A 26369-nucleotide genomic window follows, 5' to 3' on the forward strand; every position below is an offset into this window, starting at 1 on the left:
CTACAATCATCAGGGAATAGTGATAGCCCTGATTCCAACCTTTCCACTGTACAACTATCACAAGACATTTCCTAGACTATTCATGAGTTGCACCTCTGAAACTCAGTGGCATCGTTGCCATTGATAGCTTTGTTCTACAGATGCCGCAGCATATTGATGCCTAAAGGTAGCACTGGGGCTAATGACTTTGAACTGAGGCTAATGACTGTGACATCTAAATTACCCTATAGGGGCTTGGGAATACCATGACATTGCTGAAGTAGACACATAGTAGGAAGCAACTTTGCCATCATTATCATGTTGTCAAATTTACTTTAGACGGATGTAAATGTTGTCAATAGCTAGCAAAGTTAGTAAAAAAAGAACAATGGCTAGCGAGCTACTGCCATGACTCTCCTGTGAGGATACGAAGGATCAGGTTCCAGTGAGTCCACTCCACAGCGCTCTCTCTCTCCCGCAGAGGGGGGAGAAGGGTGAAGTTGGCTGTTTTATGAAAGTTATAAGTACCTGCAGGATTTAATTTTTTTTTACCTTTATTTAACTAGGCAAGTCAGTTAAGAACAAATTCTTATTTTCAATGATGGCCTAGTAACAGTGGATTAACTGCCTGTTCAGGGGCAGAACGACAGATTTGTACCTTGTCAGTTCGGGGAGTTTGAACTTGCAAACTTCCGGTTATGAGTCCAACGCTCTAACCACTAGGCTACCCTGCCGCCCCAGGGGGCACCACCAGCTATATTTCTTTCAGGACTTATACAGGATACTAACCTTAACATCAAAACCTTCAATCCAAATCCCAATTCCAGACCTAAAACCTTGATTTTGGACAAAATGACCTGAATGGACTATTACTACCAAGGATTATCAAGAAAAAAATTCTAACAAACCAAAACCTGCAGAAGAAACACAGCGGATCCTGGAAATACCATCTGCAACAACACTGAGTCAGTAATGTTCAGTCTGAACCTACTTCTGGAGGCTAAAAGTAAAAGACAATAATAATAACTTTGTTAATTTAAGCTTAATAAATAAGCCTACAACGTCCCAAGCTGCTAGGAAAGAAACTGACCTGATCAATTAGCACTTAAGTGAGAGGTGTGAAAACGCTTGAGCCTAACAATGGCAGAAGAGTTCCACAGACCCTCCCACAGACCCTTCCACAGACCCTTCCACAGACCCTCCCACAGACCCTCCCACAGACCCTCCCACCCAAATGTAGAGGCCTTTGAAGCCCCCATGGCTTGTCCAGAGGTTACAAGAATACAGTACCTCATGTACATTAAAAATAACACTGCAAGGAATAAGTACAGTGCCTTGAAAACGTATTCACCCTCTTGGCGTTTTTCCTATTTTGTTTCATTACACCCTGTAATTTAAATGGATTTTTATTTAGATTTCATGTAATGGACATACACAAATTAGTCCAAATTGGTTAAGTGAAATTAAAAAAATTCCTCGTATAAAAACAACAACTAAAAAACGTAAAAGTGGTGCGTGTATATGTATTCACCCCCTATATATACACGTGTTCTGAAAGGCCCCAGTCTGCAACACCACTACGCAAGGGGCACCACCAAGCAAGCAGCACTATGAAGACCAATGAGCTCTCCAAACAGTTCATGGACAAAGTTGTGGAGAAGTACAGATCAGGGTTGGGTTATAAAAAACTATCTGAAACTTTGAACATCCTACAGGGCACCATTAAATCCATTATTAAAAAATAGACAGAAAATGGCACCACAACAAACCTGCCAAGAGAGGGCCGCCCACCAAAACTCACGGACCAGGCAAAGAGGGCATTAATCAGAGAGGCAACAAAGACACCAAAGATACCCTGAAGGAGCTACAAAGCTCCACAGCAGAGAGTGGTATCTGTCCATAGGACCACTTTAAGCAGTACACTCCACAGAGCTGGGCTTTACAGAAGAGATTGGAGTATCTGTCCATAGGACCACTTTAAGCAGTACACTCCACAGAGCTGGGCTTTACAGAAGAGATTGGAGTATCTGTCCATAGGACCACTTTAAGCAGTACACTCCACAGAGCTGGGCTTTACAGAAGAGATTGGAGTATCTGTCCATAGGACCACTTTAAGCAGTACACTCCACAGAGCTGGGCTTTACAGAAGAGATTGGAGTATCTGTCCATAGGACCACTTGAAGCAGTACACTCCACAGAGCTGGGCTTTACAGAAGAGTGGCCAGACACATTTGGTGTTCCCCAAAAGGCATGTGGGAGACTCCCCAAACATATGGAAGAAGGTATTCTGGTCAGATGAGACTAAAATGTAGCTTTTTTGCCATCAAAGAAAACGCTATGTCTGGCGCAAACCCAACACTTCCCATCACCCCGAGTTTAGCATCCCCACAGTGAAGCATGGTGGAGACAGCATCATGCTGTGGGGATGTTTTTCATCGGCATGGACTGGGAAACTGGTCAGAATTGAAGGAGTGATGGATGGCGCTAAATACAGGGAAACTCTTGAGGAAAACCGGTTTCAGTCTCACAGAGATTTGAGACTAGGACGTAGGTTCACCTTCCAACAGGACAATGACCCTAAGCATACTGCTAAAGCAACACTCGAGTGGTTTAAGGGGAAACATTTAAATGTCTTGAAATGGCCTAGTCAAAGCTCAGACCTCAATCCAATTGAGAATATGTGGTATGATTTATAGATTGCTGTACACTAGCGGAACCCATGCAACTTGAATGGAGCTGGAGCAGTTTTGCCTTGTGGAATGGGCAAAAATCCCAGTGGCTAGATGTAGATGTGCCAAGCTTATAGAGACATACCCCCAAAACTTGCAAAAGTGCAAAAGGTGGCTCTACAAAGTACTGACTTTGGGGGTGAATAGTTATGCACACTCAAGTTCTGTTTTTTTTGGTAAAATGTCATAAAAAATATTTTGTATTTTCAAAGTGGTAGGCATGTTGTGTAAATCAAATTATACACCCCCCCCCACAAAAAAAAACTATTTTAATTCAAGGTTGTAAGGCAACAATATAGGAAAAATGCCAAGGGGGGTGAATACTTTCGCAAGCCACTGTACAACAAAACAATCTCCTCAATGACAATTCAGAGACACTATTTGCTGACTGCTACAAAGAGGGGAATGTAAGGAACTTAATTTACCACACATACCATCCCCAGGCATGGCACAGTGCTATAAGAGCATACTACCCCTATGTCAAGAGAGGGTCAGAGGACTAGACATTGAGGAAATTGAAACAACCTCATTCTACCTCTACACATCTGGGACAGACATGGTGCAGGGCATCCTCATATAGTTCCAGCAGGACATTATTACAGCATCAAAGAGAGCACAGCAGGAAAAGCTCTCTCTCTGTGATGACTCCCCCATCCTGAGTGAGTCTGGTCACATCTCTTCAAACTGTCCTGCAGACGATAATAGTCACCCCCCCCAGCGCTGAACACACCCAGGTCCCACAACTGCACTGATCCTCCATCATTGAGAGGGATACATTCACAGAGCTGGAGAGAGACATGGTGGAGCTCAGAGAGCTAGTCCACACAATATAGACAGAACAAACCCACAAAACAGAACAGCACAACATACCTCCAACAAGACCCGGACGGCAGAAATTGGAGATGGGTGGCTGTCTGAGAGAGCAGGCTTCTCAACAGGGAAAATTGTCCTCATGTGTGATACCTATATCCCCCCAATATAATCCCCATACTTTAACTATGACAGCTTCTCCATCCTAGAAGGAGAGATCAACAATTTCCAGGCTCAGGGACATGTACTAGTCTGTGGCGACCTAAATGCCAGAACTGGACAAGAACCTGACACCCTCAGCACACAGGGGGACAAACACCTACCTGGAGGTGACAACATTCTCTCCCCCATATGCCCCCCTATACACAACTACGACAACGTAACCAACAAAAACAGGTCACCTCCTGCAGATCTGTCGGAGGAATGGTATGTACATAGTTAATGCTTCTAGGGGACTCTTATGGTAGGTACACATATAGCTCATCTCTTGGCAGTAGTACTGTAGACTGCTTTATCACTGACCTCAACCCAGAGTCTCTTAGTGTGTTCACAGTCAGTCCACTGACACTCCTATCAGATCACAACAAAATCACACTGTACTTGAACAGAGTTTTGCTCAATCAAATCAAATTGTATTTGTCCCATACACATGGTTAGCAGATGTTAATGCGAGTGTAGCAAAATGCTTGTGCTTCTGGTTCCGACCATGCAGTAATGTCTAACAAGTAATCTAACCTAACAATTTCACAACAACTACCTTATGCACACAAGTGTAAAGGAATGAATAAGAATATGTACGTAAAAATATATTTTTATTTTATTTTTTATTTCACCTTTATTTAACCAGGTAGGCTAGTTGAGAACAGGTTCTCATTTGCAAATGCGACCTGGCCAAGATAAAGCATAGCAGTGTGAACAGACAACACAGAGTTACACATGGAGTAAACAATTAACAAGTCAATAACACAGAGAAAAAAGGGGAGTCTATATACAATGTGTGCAAAAGGCATGAGGAGGTAGGCGAATAATTAAAATATTGCAGATTAACACTGGAGTGATAAATGATCAGATGATCATGTACAGGTAGAGATATTGGTGTGCAAAAGAGCAGAAAAGTAAATAAATAAAAACTGTGGGGATGAGGTAGGTGAAAATGGGTGTGCTATTTACCAATAGATTATGTACAGCTGCAGAGATCGGTTAGCTGCTCAGCTAGCTGATGTTTGAAGTTGGTGAGGGAGATAAAAGTCTCCAACTTCAGCGATTTTTGCAATTCGTTCCAGTCACAGGCAGCAGAGTACTGGAACGAAAGGCGGCCGAATGAGGTGTTGGCTTTAGGGATGATCAATGAGATACACCTGCTGGAGCGCGTGCTACGGATGGGTGTTGCCATCGTGACCAGTGAGCTGAGATAAGGCGGAGCTTTGCCTAGCATGGCCTTGTAGATGACCTGGAGCCAGTGGGTCTGGCGACGAATATGTAGCGAGGGCCAGCCGACTAGAGCATACAAGTCGCAGTGGTGGGTAGTATAAGGTGCTTTAGTGACAAAACGGATGGCACTGTGATAAACTGCATCCAGTTTGCTGAGTAGAGTGTTGGAAGCAATTTTGTAGATGACGTCGCCGAAGTTGAGGATCTGTAGGATAGTCAGTTTTACTAGGGTAAGCTTGGCAGCGTGAGTGAAGGAGGCTTTGTTGCGGAATAGAAAGCCGATTCTTGATTTGATTTTCGATTGGAGATGTTTGATATGGGTCTGGAAGGAGAGTTTGCAGTCTAGCCAGACACCTAGGTACTTATAGGTGTCCACATATTCAAGGTCGGAACCATCCAGTGTGGTGATGCTAGTCGGGCATGCGGGTGCAGGCAGCGATCGGTTGAAAAGCATGCATTTGGTTTTACTAGCGTTTAAGAGCAGTTGGAGGCCACAGAAGGAGTGTTGTATGGCATTGAAGCTCGATTGGAGGTTAGATAGCACAGTGTCCAATGACGGGCCGAAAGTGTATACAATGGTGTCGTCTGCGTAGAGGTGGATCAGGGAATCGCCCGCAGCAAGAGCAACATCATTGATATATACAGAGCAAAGAGTCGGCCCGAGAATTGAACCCTGTGGCACCCCCATAGAGACTGCCAGAGGACCGGACAACATGCCCTCCGATTTGACACACTGAACTCTGTCTGTAAAGTAATTGGTGAACCAGGCAAGGCAGTCATCCCGAAAAACCGAGGCTACTGAGTCTGCCGATAAGAATATGGTGATTGACAGAGTCGAAAGCCTTGGCAAGGTCGATGAAGACGGCTGCACAGTACTGTCTTTTATCGATGGCGGTTATGATGTCGTTTAGTACCTTGAGTGTGGCTGAGGTGAACCCGTGACCGGCTCGGAAACCAGATTGCATAGCGGAGAACTTGGCTTTCGAAGACCTTAGATAGGCAGGGCAGGATGGATATAGGTCTGTAACAGTTTGGGTCCAGGGTGTCTCCCCCTTTGAAGAGGGCGATGACTGCGGCAGCTTTCCAATCCTTGGGGATCTCAGACGATATGAAAGAGAGGTTGAACAGGCTGGTAATAGGTGCTGCGACAATGACGGCGGATAGTTTCAGAAATAGAGGGTCCAGATTGTCAAGCCCAGCTGATTTATACGGGTCCAGGTTTTGCAGCTCTTTCAGAACATCTGCTATCTGGATTTGGGTAAAGGAGAACCTGGAGAGGCTTGGGCGAGGAGCTGCGGGGGGGCCGGAGCTGTTGGCCGAGGTAGGAGTAGCCAGGCGGAAGGCATGGCCAGCCATTGAGAAATGCTTGTTGAAGTTTTCGATAATCATGGATTTGTCGGTGGTGACCGTGTTCCCTAGCCTCAGTGCAGTGGGCAGCTGGGAGGAGATGCTCTTGTTCTCCATGGACTTCACACAGTGTCCCAGAACTTTTTTGGAGTTGGAGCTACAGGATGCAAACTTCTGCCTGAAGAAGCTGGCCTTAGCTTTCCTGACTGACTGCGTGTATTGGCTCCTGACTTCCCTGAACAGTTGCATATCGCGGGGACTGTTTGATGCTATTGCAGTCCGCCACAGGATGTTTTTGTGCTGGTCGAGGGCAGTCAGGTCTGGAGTGAACCAAGGGCTGTATCTGTTCTTAGTTCTGCATTTTTTGAAAGGAGCATGCTTATCTAAAATGGTGAGGAAGTTACTCTTAAAGAATGACCAGCCATCCTCAACTGACGGGATGAGGTCAATGTCCTTCCAGGATACCCGGGCCAGGTCGATTAGAAAGGCCTGCTCACAGAAGTGTTTTAGGGAGCGTTTGACAGTGATGAGGGGTGGTCGTTTGACTGCGGCACCGTAGCGGATACAGGCAATGAGGCAGTGGTCGTGAGATCCTGGTTGAAGACAGCGGAGGTGTATTTGGAGGGCCAGTTGGTCAGGATGACGTCTATGAGGGTGCCCTTGCTTACAGAGTTAGGGTTGTACCTGGTGGGTTCCTTGATGATTTGTGTGAGATTGAGGGCATCTAGCTTAGATTGTAGGACTGCCGGGATGTTAAGCATATCCCAGTTTAGGTCACCTAACAGAACAAACTCTGAAGCTAGATGGGGGGCAATCAATTCACAAATGGTGTCCAGGGCACAGCTGGGAGCTGAGGGGGGTCGGTAGCAGGCGGCAACAGTGAGAGACTTATTTCTGGAGAGAGTAATTTTCAGAATTAGTAGTTCGAACTGTTTGGGTATGGACCTGGAAAGTATGACATTACTTTGCAGGCTATCTCTGCAGTAGACTGCAACTCCTCCCCCTTTAGCAGTTCTATCTTGACGGAAGATGTTATAGTTGGGTATGGAAATCTCTGAATTTTTGGTGGCCTTCCTGAGCCAGGATTCAGACACGGCAAGGACATCAGGGTTAGCAGAGTGTGCAAAAGCAGTGAGTAAAACAAACTTAGGGAGGAGGCTTCTGATGTTGACATGCATGAAACCAAGGCTTTTTCGATCACAGAAGTCAACAAATGAGGGTGCCTGGGGACATGCAGGGCCTGGGTTTACCTCCACATCACCCGCGGAACAGAGAAGGAGTAGTATGAGGGTGCGGCTAAGGGCTATCAAAACTGGTCGCCTAGAGCGTTGGGGACAGAGAATTAGAGGAGCAGGTTTCTGGGCATGGTAGAATATATTCAGGCCATAATGCACAGACAGGGGTATGGTGGGGTGCGGATATGGCGGAGGTAAGCCCAGGCACTGGGTGATGATGAGAGAGGTTTTATCTCTGGACAAGCTGGTTGTAATGGGTGAGGTCACCGCATATGTGGGAGGTGGGACAAAGGAGGTATCAGGGGTATGAGGAGTGGGACTAGGGGCTCCATAGTGAACTAAAACAATGATAACTAACCTGAGCAACAGTATACAAGGCATATTGACATTTGAGAGAGACATACAGCGAGGCATACAGTAATCACAGGTGTTGAATTGGGAAAGCTAGCTAAAACAGTGGGTGAGACAACAGCTAATCAGCTAGCATAACAACAGCAGGTAAAATGGCATTGACTAGGCAACGGGGCCGACAGATAAAACAAACAAGCAGAATGGAGTACCGTGATTAATGGACAGTCCAGCGTGCATCAGCTATGTAGCCAAGTGATCAGAGTGATCAGAGTCCAGGGGGCAGCGGTGGATGGGGCAGGGGGGCTGGACTGGCGAGTGTTATCCAGGTTAAAAAAATAACAATGACTAAGTAGTTTGTAGCTAGCTAGCTGGATAGCTTCTGGAGGTTCTTGAGTGTGTTCTAAAAATAAAGATAATAGCGATTCCGTATCACATTGGGTGAGGCAGGTTTCCGGAAGGTATAAACAAATGTTTTAAAAAATCGGGAAGAGATAGAAAGTACATATGGGCCACTGCGTTTTTGGGACGCGGCGATGCAGACGGTTAGCAGGCCTGTGCTAACAAGCTAACAGATTAGCAGGCCGGGGTAAACAAGGTAGTAGTTAGCGGACCTGGGCTAAACAAGCTAAACAAGCTAGCAGTTAGCATGCCGAATTAGCAAGCAAGGAGATAGCGAGGGCTAGAGAGTTAGCCTTTGGAGGACGTTGCGATGGGGTGAGTCTGTTTATTCCTCTTCATGCAGTGATATCGATAGACCGGTCATAGGTCCAGGTATTGTAGCCCAGGAGTATGCTAGGAGCTCTGGCCGGGCTAGCTTCAAGCTACGTGGGTGGAAACGCTAGCCAGGAGTAATCAACCAGGGTTGCTGTTTAGCTCGATAGCTAATTGGGGGTAAAAAAATTAAATAGGTCCGTTATGCTCTGGTTAGCGTCGCGTTGTTCGAACTGGCGAGAGCTTTCCGAGCTAAAGGTTAGCTGATGACCGGTTAGCTGAAGACCGCTAGCATAGCTGGCTAGCTTCAGTTGAAGGGTTCCGGTTTCAAAGTAAATATAAATACTTTAGGAAAAGTAGCTACATTGGCGGGTTGCAGAAGAGTATTTGGAAGCTTAGGTTTAGCTAAATGTTTTTAAAGATATGCGAAGAAAAAAATATCTAAAATATCTAAAATGAGAAAGAGACGATATTTACAGAGAGACGATACGACAGGACGATTTACTGCTACGCCATCTTGGATCTATGAATGAGTGATGGCCGAATGGTATAGGCAAGAGGCAGTAGATGGTATAGAGTACAGTATATACATATGTCACACCCTGGCCTGACCAAATATAAAACAAAATACAATGACCAAGGTGTGACAGAACCCCCCTAAGGTGCGGACTCCCGGACGCACCTCAAAACCATAGGGAGGGTCCGGGTGGGCGTCTGTCCATGGTGGCGGTTCCGGCTCGGGACGTGGACCCCACTCCATTAAAGTCATAGTTCCTCCCTTTCGCGTCCTGGGATAATCCACCCTCGCCGCCGACCATGGCCTAATAGTCCTCACCCAGAACCCCACTGAACTGAGGAGCAGCTCGTGACTGAGGGGCAGCTCGGGACTGAGGGACAGCTCGGGACTGAGGGACAGCTCGGGACTGAGGGGCAGCTCGGAACTGAGGCAGCTCGGGACTGAGGGGCAGCTCGGGACTGAGGGGCAGCTCGGGACTGAGGGGCAGCTCGGGACTGAGGGGAAGCCCAGTACTGAGAGAAAGCCCAGTACTGAGAGGAAGCCCAGTACTGAGATGAAGCTCAGGTAGGTAGTAGGCTCCGGTAGATCCTGGCTGGCTGGCGGATCTGGAAGATTCAGGTTGACTAGCAGATCTGGAAGATTCTGGTTGACTGGCAGATCTGGTAGAATCTGGTTGACTGGCAGATCTAGAAGATCATGGCTGACTGGCAGATCTAGCTGCTTTATGCAGACTGGCAGATCTGGAAGAGACTGGTTGACTGGCAGATCTGGAAGAATCTGGTTGACTGGCAGATCTAGAAGATCATGGCTGACTGGCGGATCTAGCTGCTCTATGCAGGCTGACAGCTCCTTGCAGACTGACAGCTCTTTGCAGACTGGCAGCTCTGGCTGCTTTATGCAGACTGACAGCTCTGACTGCTCCATGCAGACTGACAGCACCCTGCAGACTGACAGCTCCTTGCAGACTGACAGCTCCTTGCAGACTGACAGCTCCTTGCAGACTGACAGCTCTTTGCAGACTGACAGCTCTGGTTGCTTCATGCAGACTGACAGCACCTTGTAGACTGAAAGCTCCCTGCAGACTGGCAGCTCAGGCTGCTCCGAACAGGCAGGAGGCTCCGGCAGCACTGTAGAGGAGGAAGGCTCTGATAGCGCTGAACAGGTGGGAGACTCTGACAGCACAGGAGGGAAGGAAGGCTCTGGCTGTGCTGAACAGGCGAGGCGCACAGAAGGCCTGGTGCGTGGTGCTGGAACTGGTGCTACAGGATTGAGGACACGCACAGGAAGCCTTGTGCGGGGAGCTGCTACCGGAGGACTGATGTGTGGAGGTGGCTCTGGACAGACCGGACCATGCAGGCGCACTGGAGCTCTTGAGCACCGAGCCTGCCCAAGCTTACCTGGCTCGATGCCCACTCTAGCCCGGCCAATAGGAAGGGCTGGTATGAATCGCACCGGGCTATGCACCCGCACTGGAAACACCGTGCGCTCCATAGCATAACACTGTGTCTGCCCGGTCTCTATAGCCCACCGGTAAGCACAGGGAGTTTGCGCAGGTCTCCTACCTGGCATAGCCATACTCCCTTTAAGCCCCCAATCATTTTTTGGGGCTGCTTTTCGGGCTTCCAACCACGTCGCCGTGCTGCCTCCTCATACCAGCGCCTCTCCGCTTTAGCCGCCTCTAGTTCTTCCTTGGGACGGCGATATTCTCCCGGCTGCTCCTCACAATTAACAGGGAGAGTAGGCTCAGGTCTGACTCCTGACTCAGCCACTCTCTCTCTGCGCCCTCCCCCAATAAATATTTGGGGGTTACTTTCGGTTTTCGCTCTGCGCCGCCGTGTCTTTTTTTCCGACTACATTCGCCTATAGCCCTCTTCGCACTGCTCTAGCGAATCCCAGGCGGGCTCCTGCACTCTCTCTGGGTCGGCCGCCCACCTGTCGATTTCTTCCCACGTCGTATACTCCATGCCTCTGCTGTCCATAACGTCCTCCCTTCGCTGTTCAAGCTGTCGCTGCCTGTTAACACGCTGCTCGGTCCGTGTGTGGTGGGTGATTCTGTAACAGCGTTCTTCGTTTGTAGAAAGAGAGTCGGACCGAAATGCAGCATAGTGGTTACTCATGACTTTAATAGAAAAAGTGACACATGAAATAACGATACAAATTACAAAACAACAAACGGAACGAGAAACCTATTACAGCCTATGGTGAAACTACACAGAGACAGGAACAATCACCCACGAAATACAAAGCGAAACTCAGGCTACCTAAATACGGTTCCCAATCAGAGACAACGAGAATCACCTGACTCTGATTGAGAACCGCCTCAGGCAGCCAAGCCTATACAACACCCCTAATCAGCCGCGATCCCAAATACTACAAACCCCAATACGAAAATACAATAACATAAACCCATGTCACACCCTGGCCTGACCAAATATATAACGAAAACACAAAATACAATGACCAAGGCGTGACAATATGAGATGAGTAATATAGGGTATGTAAACATTATATAAAATGGCATTGTTTAACTTTTTATGGATGCAGGGGCAGTATTGAGTAGCTTGGATGAAAGGTGCCCATATCAAACGGCCTGCTCCTCAGTCATAGTTGCTAATATTTGCATATTATTATTAGTATTGGATAGAAAACACTCAAAAGGTTATAAAACTGTTTGAATGATGTCTGTGAGTATAACAGAACTCATATTGGCAGGTAAAATCCTGAGTTGAAATAAAAAAAGTCAGAAATCTGAGCTTGTATGTATTCACCAGAGTCCCCAATGAAATCCCCTTGAGATATGAATGATGTTGCACTGCCTAGGGGTTCCACTAGATGTCAACCATCAATAGAAATTATAATGAGGCTTCTATGTTGTTGTGGGAGTGAATGAGAGCAGAATATATCAGATGTCCATCAAGCAGCCATTTTGTGATCACACTTTTTCCTCATGATAGTCACTTGCGTTCCATTGCTCACGTAGACAAAAAGGAATACTTCGGTTGGAACTTTATTGAAGCTATATACTTAGTTTGAAATGTTTCTTCGACTGGTGATATCACTTTTTGAAGTTTTTGTCCGATATAACATTAACCAGAATTAGCGTTTGGATATGTATACCAAACGTACTAACAAAAGAAGGCATTTGGACATAAATAAAGGACATTTTCGAACAAAACAAATGTTTATTGTGGACCTGGGATTCATGGAGTGCTTTCTGATGTAGATCATCAAAGGTAAGGGAATATTTATCATGTAATTTCGTGTTTTTGTTGACTTCATCTTTTGCGGCTGTGGTGTTTTTACTTTTGAGCGCCGTCTCAAATTATTGCATGCGTTACTTTTTCCGTAAAGTTTTTTTGAAATCTGACACAGCGGTTGCATTATGGAGAGGTATATCTATAATTCCATGTGTATAACTTGCATTATCATCTACATTTATGATGAGTATTTCTGTTGAATGATGTGGCTATGCAAAATCACTTGATGTTTTTGGAATTAGTGAATCTAACTCGCCAATGTAAACTCAGATTTTTTTTATATAAATATGAACTTTATCAAACAAAACATGCATGTATTGTCTAACATGAAGTCCTATGAGTGTCATCTGATGAAGATAATTCAAGGTTAGCGATTCATTTGATCTTTATTTCAGTTTTTTTGTGAATGCTATATTTTGCTGTAAAATGGCCGTGCTTATTGTGGTTTGGTGGAGACCTAACAATTGTTTGTAGTGCTTTCGCTGAAAAGCCAATTTGAAATCGGACACTTTGGTGGGATTAACAATGAGAATAGCTTTTAAAATGATATCAGACACATGTATGTTTTAGGAATTGTAATGATGAGATTCCTGTTGTTTGAATTTGGCGCTCTCTATTTTCACTGGTCGTTGTCATATCGATCCCGGTATCGGGATTGCAGCCATAACAGGTTTTAATGTGGCTAGTGATACATTTATTACAATGATTTTTTTCATTTTTAAAATGGCTAGAGTTGAGTCAGTATGTTGGCAGCAGCCACTCAATGTTAATGATGGCTATTGAACAGTCTGATGACCTTGAGATAGAAGCTGTTTTTCAGTCTCTCTGTCCCCGCTTTGATGCACCTGTACTGACCTCGCCTTCTGGATGATAGCGGGGTGAACAGGCAGTGGCTCGGGTGGTTGTTGTCCTTGATGATCTTTTTGGCCTTTCTGTGACATCGGATGGTGTAGGTGTCCTGGAGGGCAGGTAGTTTGCCCCCGGTGATGCGTTTTGCATTACATTTACATTTAAGTCATTTAGCAGACGCTCTTATCCAGAGCGACTTACAAATTGGTGCATTCACCTTATGACATCCAGTGGTACAGCCACTTTACAATAGTGCATCTAAATCTTTTAAGGGGGGGGGGGGTGAGAAGGATTACTTTATCCTTCTCACCCCCCCACTACCCTCTGCAGAGCCTTACGGTTGCGGACGGAGCAGTTGCCATACCAAAATAGGACACCCTGTTCATCTTGTATTTTTATACAGCCCGACAGAATGCTCGCAATTGTGCATCTGTAAAAGTTTGTGAGTGTTTTTGGTGACAAGCCGAATGTCTTCAGCCTCCTGAGGTTGAATTGGCGCTGTTGCGCCTTCTTCATCACGCTGTCTGTGTGGGTGGACCATTTCAGTTTTTCCGTGATGTGCACGCCGGGGAACTTAAAACGTTCCACCTTCTCCACTACTGTCCCATCGATGTGGATAGGGGGGTGTTCCCTCTGCTGTTTCCTGAAGTCCACCATCATCTCCTTTGTTTTGTTGACATTGAGTGCGAGGTTATTTTCCTGACATCACACTCCGAGGGCCCTCACCTCCTCCCTGTAGGCCGTCTCGTCGTTGTTGGTAATCAAGCCTACCACTGTAGTGTTCTCTGCAAACTTGATGATTGAGTTGGAGGCGTGCATGGCCACGCAGTCATGGGTGAACAGGGAGTATAGGAGGGGGCTGAGAATGCACCCTTGTGGGTCCCCAGTGTTGAGGATCAGCGGGGTGGAGATGGTACCTACCCTCACCACCTGGGGGCGGCCCGACCCAAGGTCACGAGCTTAATGACGAGTTTGGAGGGTACAATGGTGTTAAATGCTGAGCTGTAGTCGATGAACAGCATTCTTACATAGGTATTCCTCTTGTCCAGATGGGTTAGGGCAGTGTGATTGCGTCGTCTGTGGACCTGCTGGGGTGGGAAGCAAATTGGAGTGGTTCTAGGGTGTCAGGTAAGGTGGAGGTGATATGGTCCTTGACTAGTCTCTCAAAGCACTTCACGATGACGGAAGTGAGTGGTACGGAGCGGTAGTCATTTAGCTCAGTTACCTTAACTTTCATGTGAACAGGAATAATGGTGACCCTCTTGAAGCATGTTGGAACAGCAGACTTGGATTAAGGATTGATTGAATATGTCCGTAAACACACCAGCTAGCTGGTCTGCGAATGCTCTGAGGATGTGGCCGGGGATGCCGCCTGGGCTTGCAGCCCTGCGAGGGTTAACATGTTTAAATGTTTTACTCACGTTGGCTGCAGTGAAGGAGAGCCCGCAGGTTTTAGTAGCAGGCCGTGTCAGTGGCACTGTCTTGTCGTCAAAGTGAGCAAAGAAGTTGTTTAGTTAGTCTGGGAGCAAAACATTGTGATCCGCGGCGGGGCTGGTTTTCTTTTGTAGTCCGTGATTGACTGTAGGCCACATGCCTCTCATGTCTGAGCCATTGAATTACGACTCTACTTTGACCTCTCAGCTTCCCTATCAAATCAAAACATTTCAAGCACACAACCTATGAAAATTAACAACAATGACAAATGGTTTGGTGAAGAATGCAAAAACCTAAGAAATTGAGAAACCTATCCAACCAAAAACATAAAGATCCAGAAAACCTGACTCTACGCCTTCACTATGGTGAATCACTAAAACCATACAGAATACACTACGGAAAAAGGAGGAACAGCAAATCAGAAATCACCTCAATGCAATTGAAGAATCCATAGATTCTAACCACTTCTGGGAAAATTGGAAAACTCTAAACAAACAACAACACGGAGATGTATGGATAAACTTACTTGTCTAATCCTTTTGGATCTATAAACAAAGAATAAACAGCAAAAACATATACATGATCAAATACAAATCTTAGAATCAACTATTAAAGACTACCAGAACCCACTGGATTCTCCAATTGTCTTGAATGATCTACAGTAGAGGCCGACCGATTAATCGGAATGGCAGATTAATTAGGGCCGTTTTCATAACAATCGGAAATCGGTATTTTTGGACACCAATTTTTTTTTTTACACCTTTATTTAACTAGGCAAGTCAGTTAAAGAACACATTATTTTTTTCAATGATGGCCTAGGAACGATGGGTTAACTGCCTTGTTCAGGGGCAGAACGACAGATTTTTACCTTGTCATCTCGGGGATTCAATCTTGCAACCTTACAGTTAACTAGTCCAACACTCTAACCACCTGCCTCTCATTGTACTCCACGAGGAGCCTGCCTGTTACGCAAATGCAGTAAGAAGCCAAGGTAAGTTGCTAGCTAGCATTAAAGTTATCTTATAAAAAACAATCAATCATAATCACTAGTTAACTACACATGATTGATGATATTACTAGTTTATCTACCGTGTCCTGTGTTGCATAATCGATGCGGTGCGCATTCGCGAAAAAGGACTGTCGTTGCTCCAACGTGTACCTAACCATAAACATCAATGCCTTTCTTAAAATCAATACACAAGTATATATTTTTAAACATTGTATATTTAGTTAATATGCCTGCTAACATGAATTTATTTTTTACTAGGTAAATTGTGTCACTTCTCTTGCAACAGAGTCAGGGTATATGCAGCAGTTTGGGCCGCCTGGCTCGTTGTGAACTGTGTGAAGACCATTTCTTCCTAACAAAGACAGCCAACTTCGCCAAGCGGGAATGATTCAACAAATGCGCATTTGCGAAAAAAGCACAATCGTTGCATGACTGTACCTAACCATAAACACCAATGCCTTTCTTAAAATCAATACACACAAGTACATATTTTTAAACCTGCATATTTAGCTATAATAATTCCAGGTTAGCAGGCAATATTAACCAGGTGAAATTGTGTCACTTCTCTTGCGTTCATTACACGCAGAGTCAGGGTATTTGCAACAGTTTGGTCCACCTGGCTCGTTGCAAACTAATTTGCCAGGATTTTATGTAATTATGACATAACATTGAAGGTTGTACAATGTAACAGCAATATTTAGACTTAGGGATGCCACCCGTTAGATAAAATACGGAGCGGTTCCGTATTACTCTGAAATAATATGTTTTGTTTTCTAAATGATAGTTTCCGGATTCGACCATATTAAATGATCAACGGTTGGTATTTCCTGCAGCAGCAGGCTCATAAGCATTCATTCAAAAAGCAGTTTCGTGTGTTTTGCCAGCAGCTATTCGCTGTGCTTCAAGCATTGAGCTGTTTATGACTTCAAGCCTATCAACTCCCGAGATTAGGCTGGTGGAACCGATTTGAAATTGCTAGCTAGTTAGCGGGGTGCGCGCTAATAGCGTTTCAAACGTCACTCGCTCTGAGACTTGGAGTAGTTGTTCCCCTTGCAGAGGGGACTTTGTGGAGCGATGGGTAACGATGCTTCGAGGATGGCTGTTGTTGATGTGTTCCTGGTTCGAGCCCAGGTAGGGGCGAGGAGAGGGATGGAAGCTATACTGTTACACTGGCAATACTAAAGTGCCTATAAGAACATCCAATAGTCAAAGGTATATGAAATACAAATAGTAGAGAGAGAAATAGTCCTATAAATACTATATTAACTACAACCTAAAACCTCTTACCTTGGAATATTGAAGTCTCATGTTAAAAGGAACCACCAGTTTTCATATGTTCTCATGTTCTGAGCAAGGAACTTAAACGTTAGCTTTTTTACATGGCACATATTGCACTTTTACTTTCTTCTCCAACACTTTGTTTTTGCATTATTTAAACCAAATTGAACATGTTTCATGTATTCACCCTGCACACGTTAATTAACTGACAAACAAACAAACCAAAACAAAAACAAAATCTTCTCGGACTTTGTTGATTTCAAAAAAGCTTTTGACTCAATATGTCATGAGGGTCTGCTATACAAATTGATGGAAAGTGGTGTTGGGGGTAAAACACACGACATTATAAAATCCATGTACACAAACAACAAGTGTGGTTAAAATTGACCTAAACACACTTCTTCCCACAGAGCTGGGGGGTGAGACAGGGATGCAGATTGAGCCCCACCTTCTTCAACATGCATTTCAACGAATTATAGAGGGCACAAGAACAGTCTGCAGCACCTGGCCTCACCCTACTAGAATCTGAAGTCAAATGTCTACTGTTAGCTGATGATCTGGTACTTCTGTCACCAACCAAGTAGGACCTAGATCTTCTGCACAGATTCTGTCAGACCTGGGCCCTGAGTAAATCTCATTAAGACAAAAATAATGGTATTCCAAAAAAGGTCCAGTTCTCAGGACCACAAATACAAATTCCATCTAGACACCGTTGCCCTAAAGCACACAAAAAACAATACATACCTTGGCCTAAACATCAGCGCCACAGGTAACTTCCACAAAGCTGTAAACGATCTGAGCAACAAGGCAAGAAGGGCCTTCTATTTCAACAAAAGCAACATACAATATGACATACCAATTAGGATCTGGCTAAAAATACTTGAATCAGTTATAGAGCCCATTGCCTTTTATGGTTGTGAGGTCCACTCACCAACAGACACCAAATTGAGACTCAGCATGCAGAATTCTGCAAAAATATCCTCCGTGTACAACGTAAAACACAAATTAATGCATGCAGTGCAGAATTAGACAGATACCCAGTAATTGTCAAATTCCAGAAAAAAAGACGTTAAATTCTACAACCACCTAAAAGGAAGCAATTCCCAAACCTTCCATAACAAAGTCATCACCTACAGAGAAATAAACCTGGAGAAGAGCCCCCTAAGCAAGCTGGTCCTGGGGCTCTGTTCACAAACACAGACGCCACAGAGGCCCAGGTCAGCAACACAATTAAACCCAACCAAATCATGAGAAAACAAAAAGATAATTACTTGACACCTTGGAAAGAATTTACCAAAAAAACAGAGCAACCTAGAATGCTACTTGGTCCTTAACAGAGAGTACACAGTGGCATAATAACTGACCCAACCTTAAGGAAATCTTTGACTATGTACAGACTCAGTGAGCATAGCCTTGCTATTGAGAAAGACCGACGAAGGCAGATCTGGCTCTCAAGAGAAGACAGGCTATGTGCACACTGCCCCAAAAAATGAAGTGGAAACTGAGCTGCATTTCCTAACCTCCTGCCAAATGTATGAACATATTAGAGACACATATTTGCCTCAGATTATACAGACCTACAAAGATTTCGAAAACAAATCCAATTTTGATAAACTCCCATATATATTGAGTAAAATACCAGTGTGCAATCACAACAGCAAGATTTGTGACCTGTTGCCACAAGAAAAAGGCAACCAGTGAAGACCAAACACCATTGAAAATAAAACCTACATTTAAGTTAATTTATTTACCATTTTGTACTTTAACTATTTGCACATCATTACAACACTGTACATATACAGTTGAAGTCAGAGGTTTACATACAGTTTACATCATTCAATTTCATTTTACAACCACTCCACAAATGTCTTGTTAAGACAAACTACAGATTTGGCAAGTCGGTTAGGACATCTACTGTGCATGACACAAGTTATTTTTCCAACAATTGTTTACAGAAAGATAATTTCACTAATAATTCACTGTATCAGAATTCCAGTGGGTCAGAAGTTTACAAACACTAAGTTGACTGTGCCTTTAAACAGCTTGGAAAATTCCAGAAAATTATGTAATGGTTTTAGAAGCTTCTGATAGGCTAATTGACATCATTTGAGTGAATTGGAGGTGTACCTGTGGATGTATTTCAAGGCCTACCTGCAAACTTAGTGCCTCTGCTTGGCATCATGGGAAAGAAACCACCAAAGACCTCATGAAAAATGGCGCAATTTCCAAATGCCTGAAGATACCACGTTCATCTGTACAAACAATAGTACGCAAATAGAAAAACCATAGGACCACTCAGCAATCATACTGCTCAGGAAGGAGACGGGTTCTGTCTCCTAGAGTAGAACATACATTGGTGTGAAAAGTGCAAATCAATCCCAGAACAACAGCAAAGGACCTTGTGAAGATGCTGGAGGAAACAGGTACAAAGTATCTATATCCAAAGCAAAACGAGTCCCATATCAACATAAACTGAAAGGCTGCTCATCAAGGAGGAAGCCGCCATAATAAAAGCCAGACTATGGTTTGCCAACTGCACATGGGGACAAAGATCATACTTATTGGAGAAAAGTCCTCTGGTCTGATGAAACAAAAATATAACTGTTTGGCCATAATGACCATCATCATGTTTGGAGGAAAAAAGGGGAGGCCTGCAAGCCAAAGAACACCATCCGTGAAGCATGGGGGTGGCAGTATCATGTTGTGGGGGTTCTTTGCTGCAGGAGGGACTGGTGCACTTCACATAATAGATGGCATCCTGAGGGAGGAAAATTATGTGGATATATTGAAGCAACATCTCAAGACATCAGTCAGGAAGTTAAAGCTTGGACGCAAATGGCTCTTCCAAATGGACAATGACCCAAAGCAAACTTCCAGATTTGTGGCAAAATGGCTTAAGCCTTAAGGACAACAAAGTCAAGGTATTGGAGTGGCCATAACAAAGCCCTGACCTCAAACCTATAGAGAATGTGTGGGCAAAACTGAAAAAGCATGTGCGAGCAAACCTGACTCAGTTACACCAGCTCTGTCAGGAGGAAGAGGCCAAAATTCACTCAACTTATTGTGGGAAGCTTGGGGAAGGCTACCTGAAACGTTTGACCTAAACAATGTAAAGGCAATGCTACCAAATACTAATTGAGTGTATGTAAACTTCTGACCCACTGAGAATGTGATGAAAGAAATAAAAGCTGAAATAAATCATTCTATCTACTATTATTCTGACATTTCACAATCTTAAAATAAAGTGGTGATCCTAACTGACCTAAGACAGGGAATTTTTATTATGATTAAATGTCGGGAATTAAGAAAAGCTAAGTTTAAATATATTTGGCTCAGGTATAAACGAGGTATAAACATCCGACATCAACTGTACAGAATATGACATTTGAAATGTCTTTATTATTTTGGAACAGTAAATACCAGTGGTGGGCCGTCAGGGCCAGCAAGGCCTTCTCTGCTGGCCTAAACATCATCAGAATATAATAAAAAATATATATATATTTTCCCACAAATATGTATTAAATTATTCCCCAGAGTAAGAGTTATACTCTTCATTTCATAGATTTCCTCTTGGTTGCACTGCTTCCAGCCCCAGGTTGAGATTTGGAGGGCTGGTCTTTATGTTAGATCTTTTATCCAATCATATTCAGCCATCATGTGTTGCCAGGGGTCTAAAATCTGCCCTCAGGCCTTCAGAATCAACGGTGCGGGCGCTTGTAGCTTAAAGTGAATGGAAATGAACATTTTGTTTCTACCAATCAGCTTTAGAGTTGGCTATTGTACGCCTGCTGGCTGGCTCCAGTGTTACACAGGAGCCAGCTAGCAGGCGTAGTGCGTGCACGTCTTTTGATTGGATTACCAATATTGAGAGGCAGGTCCTATATGGGCAGGTCTATGCAAACCTCAGAACTAGGAAACTGAATTTGATAAACTAATTAATTTGCGTACTACTAAGCTGTTTTTTTAACCCACAATGGCGGAAGGAGGAGAAGATATCGATTTGGTCGAGGATATAATTATAACGCCATTCTCAAGACAAACTTTTCAAGAAAAGTTAGACATTGTCAGGAGAGGTCGCCCGACGCCTACAAAGCCTGTCACAGGCGGGAAAGGGGTTCATTCACCACTTTCAAAGTTCCAACTACTAGCGCTATCAATGGCTCACAGGCTCCGAGAAGCACTGCAAACTGTACTGCTGGGAATGCCTATTATTTGCAAGTGATAGATTTGGTGTTTGGAGCCACACTGGCTTTGCAAACTTGAGTTGTCTAACCAAGGCAGCAATGAGACACGGCTGGGCACTTACAAGCAATGGTGCTTTTGAAAACTTTTGGGGACACCCGAGTGGATCTACAGCTCAACGAACAAGCACGCAAGGGCAACGGGAGCTGCACAATGAAAAGGTATTGTACTCTTCCCCTGCAATTCTATGAATAAAAATGTCAATTTCAAGGTGACGCAACGCCTGGTTTTATACTGCGTTTCTGTCTAAATGTATCGTGTCTAGAGCCATGGCATCATAATGATGGTAATAAGAGGTGGTTAATTCGGGTGGGACTGTGTAGGACCTCACTGAAGGCCCAGCCCCCAGGCCGACGTCACGCCACTGGTAAATACATATACAGTAAATGTTTTATTGTTATCTACTTCACTTGCTTTGGCAATGTAAACATATTTTTCCCATGAAAAGAAGTCCCTTTAATTGAAATTGAATTGAAAATTGAGAGAGCGAGAGATATGGAGGAGATATTGAGGGATGTTTTGAAGGAGAGAAACATTAAACAAACCCCCACATGGGCTATATGTAACTTCCTCCTGAACTATTCTAATATATTTTTCTGCCTTTATTTTTAATTTCCTGGCCAGTTCCCTGTGCTCTTTCTCTCTCACTCTCACCACCACTCTGACCTTCACTCAATTCAATTCAAGGGGCTTTATTGGCATGGCAAACATGTGTTAACTCACTCTCACTCTCACCACCACTCTGACCTTCACTCAATTCAAGGGGCTTTATTGGCATGGCAAACATGTGTTAACGCACTCTCACTCTCACCACCACTCTGACTTTCACTCAATTCAATTTAAGGGGCTTTATTGGCATGGCAAACATGTGTTAACGCACTCTCACCACCACTCTGACCTTCACTCAATTCAATGCAGGGGGCTTTATTAGCATGGCAAACGTCGGTTAACGCACTCTCACGTTTATGTTTATGTGTTTGTGTGTTCATGTTTGTGCGTATTCACGTGTTTGTGCGTGTGTCTTTCTGTATGTGTGCTTCTGTGTGTGTGTGCTTCTCTCTGTGTGTGTGTCAATAAGAAATCCAGAGCTGAGCTGTGGCCACTAGAGAAACGACACGTTCTACCTGCCCTGGAGCTCTCCATTTTAAAATGGTGACCTTTGAGTTGAAGGGGGCAGCAATGACACAGCTCTGTTAAGAATTTCAATCCACTTCATACACGTACAGAGAGTGCTCTCAGCACTAAGAGGGTGGAACACACATCATCATATCTACATCTGGGAGGGGGTTGTTGGGCCTATTGCTATTCCACTGTAATCTGAAACACATACTGATACTACAGTATAGCACATACTTTTTTTCAGAGGATGAATATCAAATTCCACCAGATTGACCTTTTATCATCACTCAATCCACATTCTTTACTGTTTATACTACAAGGAATTTTTCTTTTATAGATTTGTCCCTCCCTGAGGAATGCCTGGGCTGATGCAAGCTGAAGAAACCAACATGGCTGCATATCTGATTGAGACCTTTCCTCTTCTTTCCCGAGGCAGCGATCAATTCATTCTAAACTCCTCTCAGTCTTGTCTCCTCTCCTTTGTCTCTTCATTCTCATCTCCTCTCTCTATATAGTCACACAGGAGACTCGATACTAATCATTTCTCTCCTGTCTCTTTGGCTGTGTTTCTAATAATGCCCTTGTCATACTATCCCTATCTGATTCAGGGGGTTGTGTTTTCAGTGTGCAATACAAGCGTGAGAGTGATTTAACAAAAGGTAAACTATAAATGTGAAATTAACTGTGTTTGCAGTGTGCATTTTTTGTTGTTGATACTGCTTTATAGTATAGCCTAGAATCCACGATGGAGATCATAATGGTTTGTCATTTGCCTGTGACAAGCCAGCTGTTCCTTTGATGTGCGAGGTGCCACAGAGGACGAGAGGCTGTCTCTGCCCTGTCACACCATATCTATCCAGCATTTCATCTCCATCTATCAGGGAATGGAAGAGAGGTATTCTTTTCTTATCAACAACCAATCTGGAATCATAACATGATGTATCCTCCACCAGAAGAGAAAAGCGTGTGTGTGTGTGTGTGTGTGTGTGTACTTCTCAACGAGGGCCGTTTCAGTCTTCCCCCTGCTCATAGGTGGCAGTAGGTGGATTGAGAGCAATAACAAACAAACAAGCCCAAAAACATACAAAGAACACTATTACCCAACCTCTTTAAACCAGATGGAATACTACTCCCCAACCTCTTTAAACCAGATGGAATACTACTCCCCAACCTCGTTATACCAGATGGAACACTATTACCCAACCTCTTTAAACCAGATGGAATACTATTCCCCAACCTCTTTAAACCAGATGGAATACTACTCCCCAACCTCGTTATACCAGATGGAACACTATTACCCAACCTCTTTAAACCAGATGGAATACTATTCCCCAACCTCTTTAAACCAGATGGAATACTACTCCCCAACCTCGTTATACCAGATGGAACACTATTACCCAACCTCTTTATACCAGATGGAACACTATTACCCAACCTCTTTAAACCAGATGGAATACTATTCCCCAACCTCTTTAAACCAGATGGAATACTACTCCCCAACCTCGTTATACCAGATGGAACACTATTACCCAACCTCTTTAAACCAGATGGAACACTATTACCCAACCTCGTTATACCAGATGGAACACTATTACCCAACCTCGTTAAACCAGATGGAACACTATTACCCAACCTCTTTAAACCAGATGGAATACTACTCCCCAACCTCGTTATACCAGATGGAACACTATTACCCAACCTCTTTAAACCAGATGGAATACTACTCCCCAACCTCGTTATACCAGATGGAACACTATTACCCAACCTCTTTAAACCAGATGGAACACTACTCCCCAACCTCTTCATACCAGATGGAACACTATTCCCCAACCTCTTCATACCAGATGGAACGCTATTCCCCAACCTCTTTAAACCAGATGGAACACTATTCCCCAACCTCTTTAAACCAGATGGAACACTATTCCCCAACCTCTTCATACCAGATGGAACACTATTACTCAACCTCTTTAAACCAGATGGAACACTATTCCCCAACCTCTTCATACCAGATGGAACACTATTCCCCAACCTCTTCATACCAGATGGAATACTATTACCCAACCTCTTTAAACCAGATGGAACACTATTACTCAACCTCTTTAAACCAGATGGAACACTATTCCCCAACCTCTTCATACCAGATGGAACACTATTCCCCAACCTCTTCATACCAGATGGAACACTATTACTCAACCTCTTTAAACCAGATGGAACACTATTCCCCAACCTCTTTAAACCAGATGGAACACTACTCCCCAACCTCTTTATACCAGATGGAACACTATTACCCAACCTCTTTATACCAGATGGAACACTATTACCCAACCTCTTTAAACCAGATGGAATACTATTCCCCAACCTCTTTAAACCAGATGGAATACTACTCCCCAACCTCGTTATACCAGATGGAACACTATTACCCAACCTCTTTAAACCAGATGGAACACTATTACCCAACCTCGTTATACCAGATGGAACACTATTACCCAACCTCGTTAAACCAGATGGAACACTATTACCCAACCTCTTTAAACCAGATGGAATACTACTCCCCAACCTCGTTATACCAGATGGAACACTATTACCCAACCTCTTCATACCAGATGGAACACTATTCCCCAACCTCTTCATACCAGATGGAACACTATTACTCAACCTCTTTAAACCAGATGGAACACTATTCCCCAACCTCTTTAAACCAGATGGAACACTATTCCCCAACCTCTTCATACCAGATGGAGCACTATTCCTCAACCTCTTCATACCAGATGGAACACTATTCCCCAACCTCTTCATACCAGATGGAACACTATTCCCCAACCTCTTCATACCAGATGGAACACTATTCCCCAACCTCTTCATACCAGATGGAACACTATTCCCCAACCTCTTCATACCAGATGGAACACTATTCCCCAACCTCTTTAAACCAGATGGAACACTATTACCCAACCTCTTTAAACCAGATGGAGCACTATTCCTCAACCTCTTCATATTAGATGGAACACTATTCCCCAACCTCTTCATACCAGATGGAACACTATTCCCCAACCTCTTCATACCAGATGGAACACTATTCCCCAACCTCTTCATACCAGATGGAACACTATTCCCCAACCTCTTTAAACCAGATGGAACACTATTCCCCAACCTCTTTAAACCAGATGGAATACTATTACCCAACCTCGTTATACCAGATGGAACACTATTACCCAACCTCTTTAAACCAGATGGAACACTATTACTCAACCTCTTTAAACCAGATGGAACACTATTCCCCAACCTCTTCATACCAGATGGAACACTATTCCCCAACCTCTTCATACCAGATGGAACACTATTCCCCAACCTCTTTAAACCAGATGGAACACTATTCAACCCAACCAGATGGAATACTATTCATACCAGATGGAACACTATTCCCAACCTCTTCATACCAGATGGAACACTATTACTCAACCTCTTTAAACCAGATGGAACACTATTCCCCAACCTCTTCATACCAGATGGAACACTATTCCCCAACCTCTTCATACCAGATGGAACACTATTCCCCAACCTCTTTAAACCAGATGGAACACTATTCCCCAACCTCTTCATACCAGATGGAACACTATTCCCCAACCTCTTCATACCAGATGGAACACTATTCCCCAACCTCTTCATACCAGATGGAACACTATTCCCCAACCTCTTTAAACCAGATGGAACACTATTCCTCAACCTCTTCATACCAGATGGAGCACTATTCCTCAACCTCTTCATACCAGATGGAACACTATTCCCCAACCTCTTCATACCAGATGGAACACTATTCCCCAACCTCTTCAAACCAGATGGAACACTATTCCCCAACCTCTTCAAACCAGATGGAAAACTATTCCCCAACCTCTTCAAACCAGATGGAAAACTATTCCCCAACCTCTTTAAACCAGATGGAAAACTATTCCCCAACCTCTTCATACCAGATGGAGCACTATTCCTCAACCTCTTCATACCAGATGGAACACTATTACCCAACCTCTTCATACCAGATGGAACACTATTACCCAACCTCTTCATACCAGATGG

This window comes from Oncorhynchus keta, chromosome 2 (assembly GCF_023373465.1).
Source record: "Oncorhynchus keta strain PuntledgeMale-10-30-2019 chromosome 2, Oket_V2, whole genome shotgun sequence".
NCBI classification, from domain to species: domain Eukaryota; kingdom Metazoa; phylum Chordata; class Actinopteri; order Salmoniformes; family Salmonidae; genus Oncorhynchus; species Oncorhynchus keta.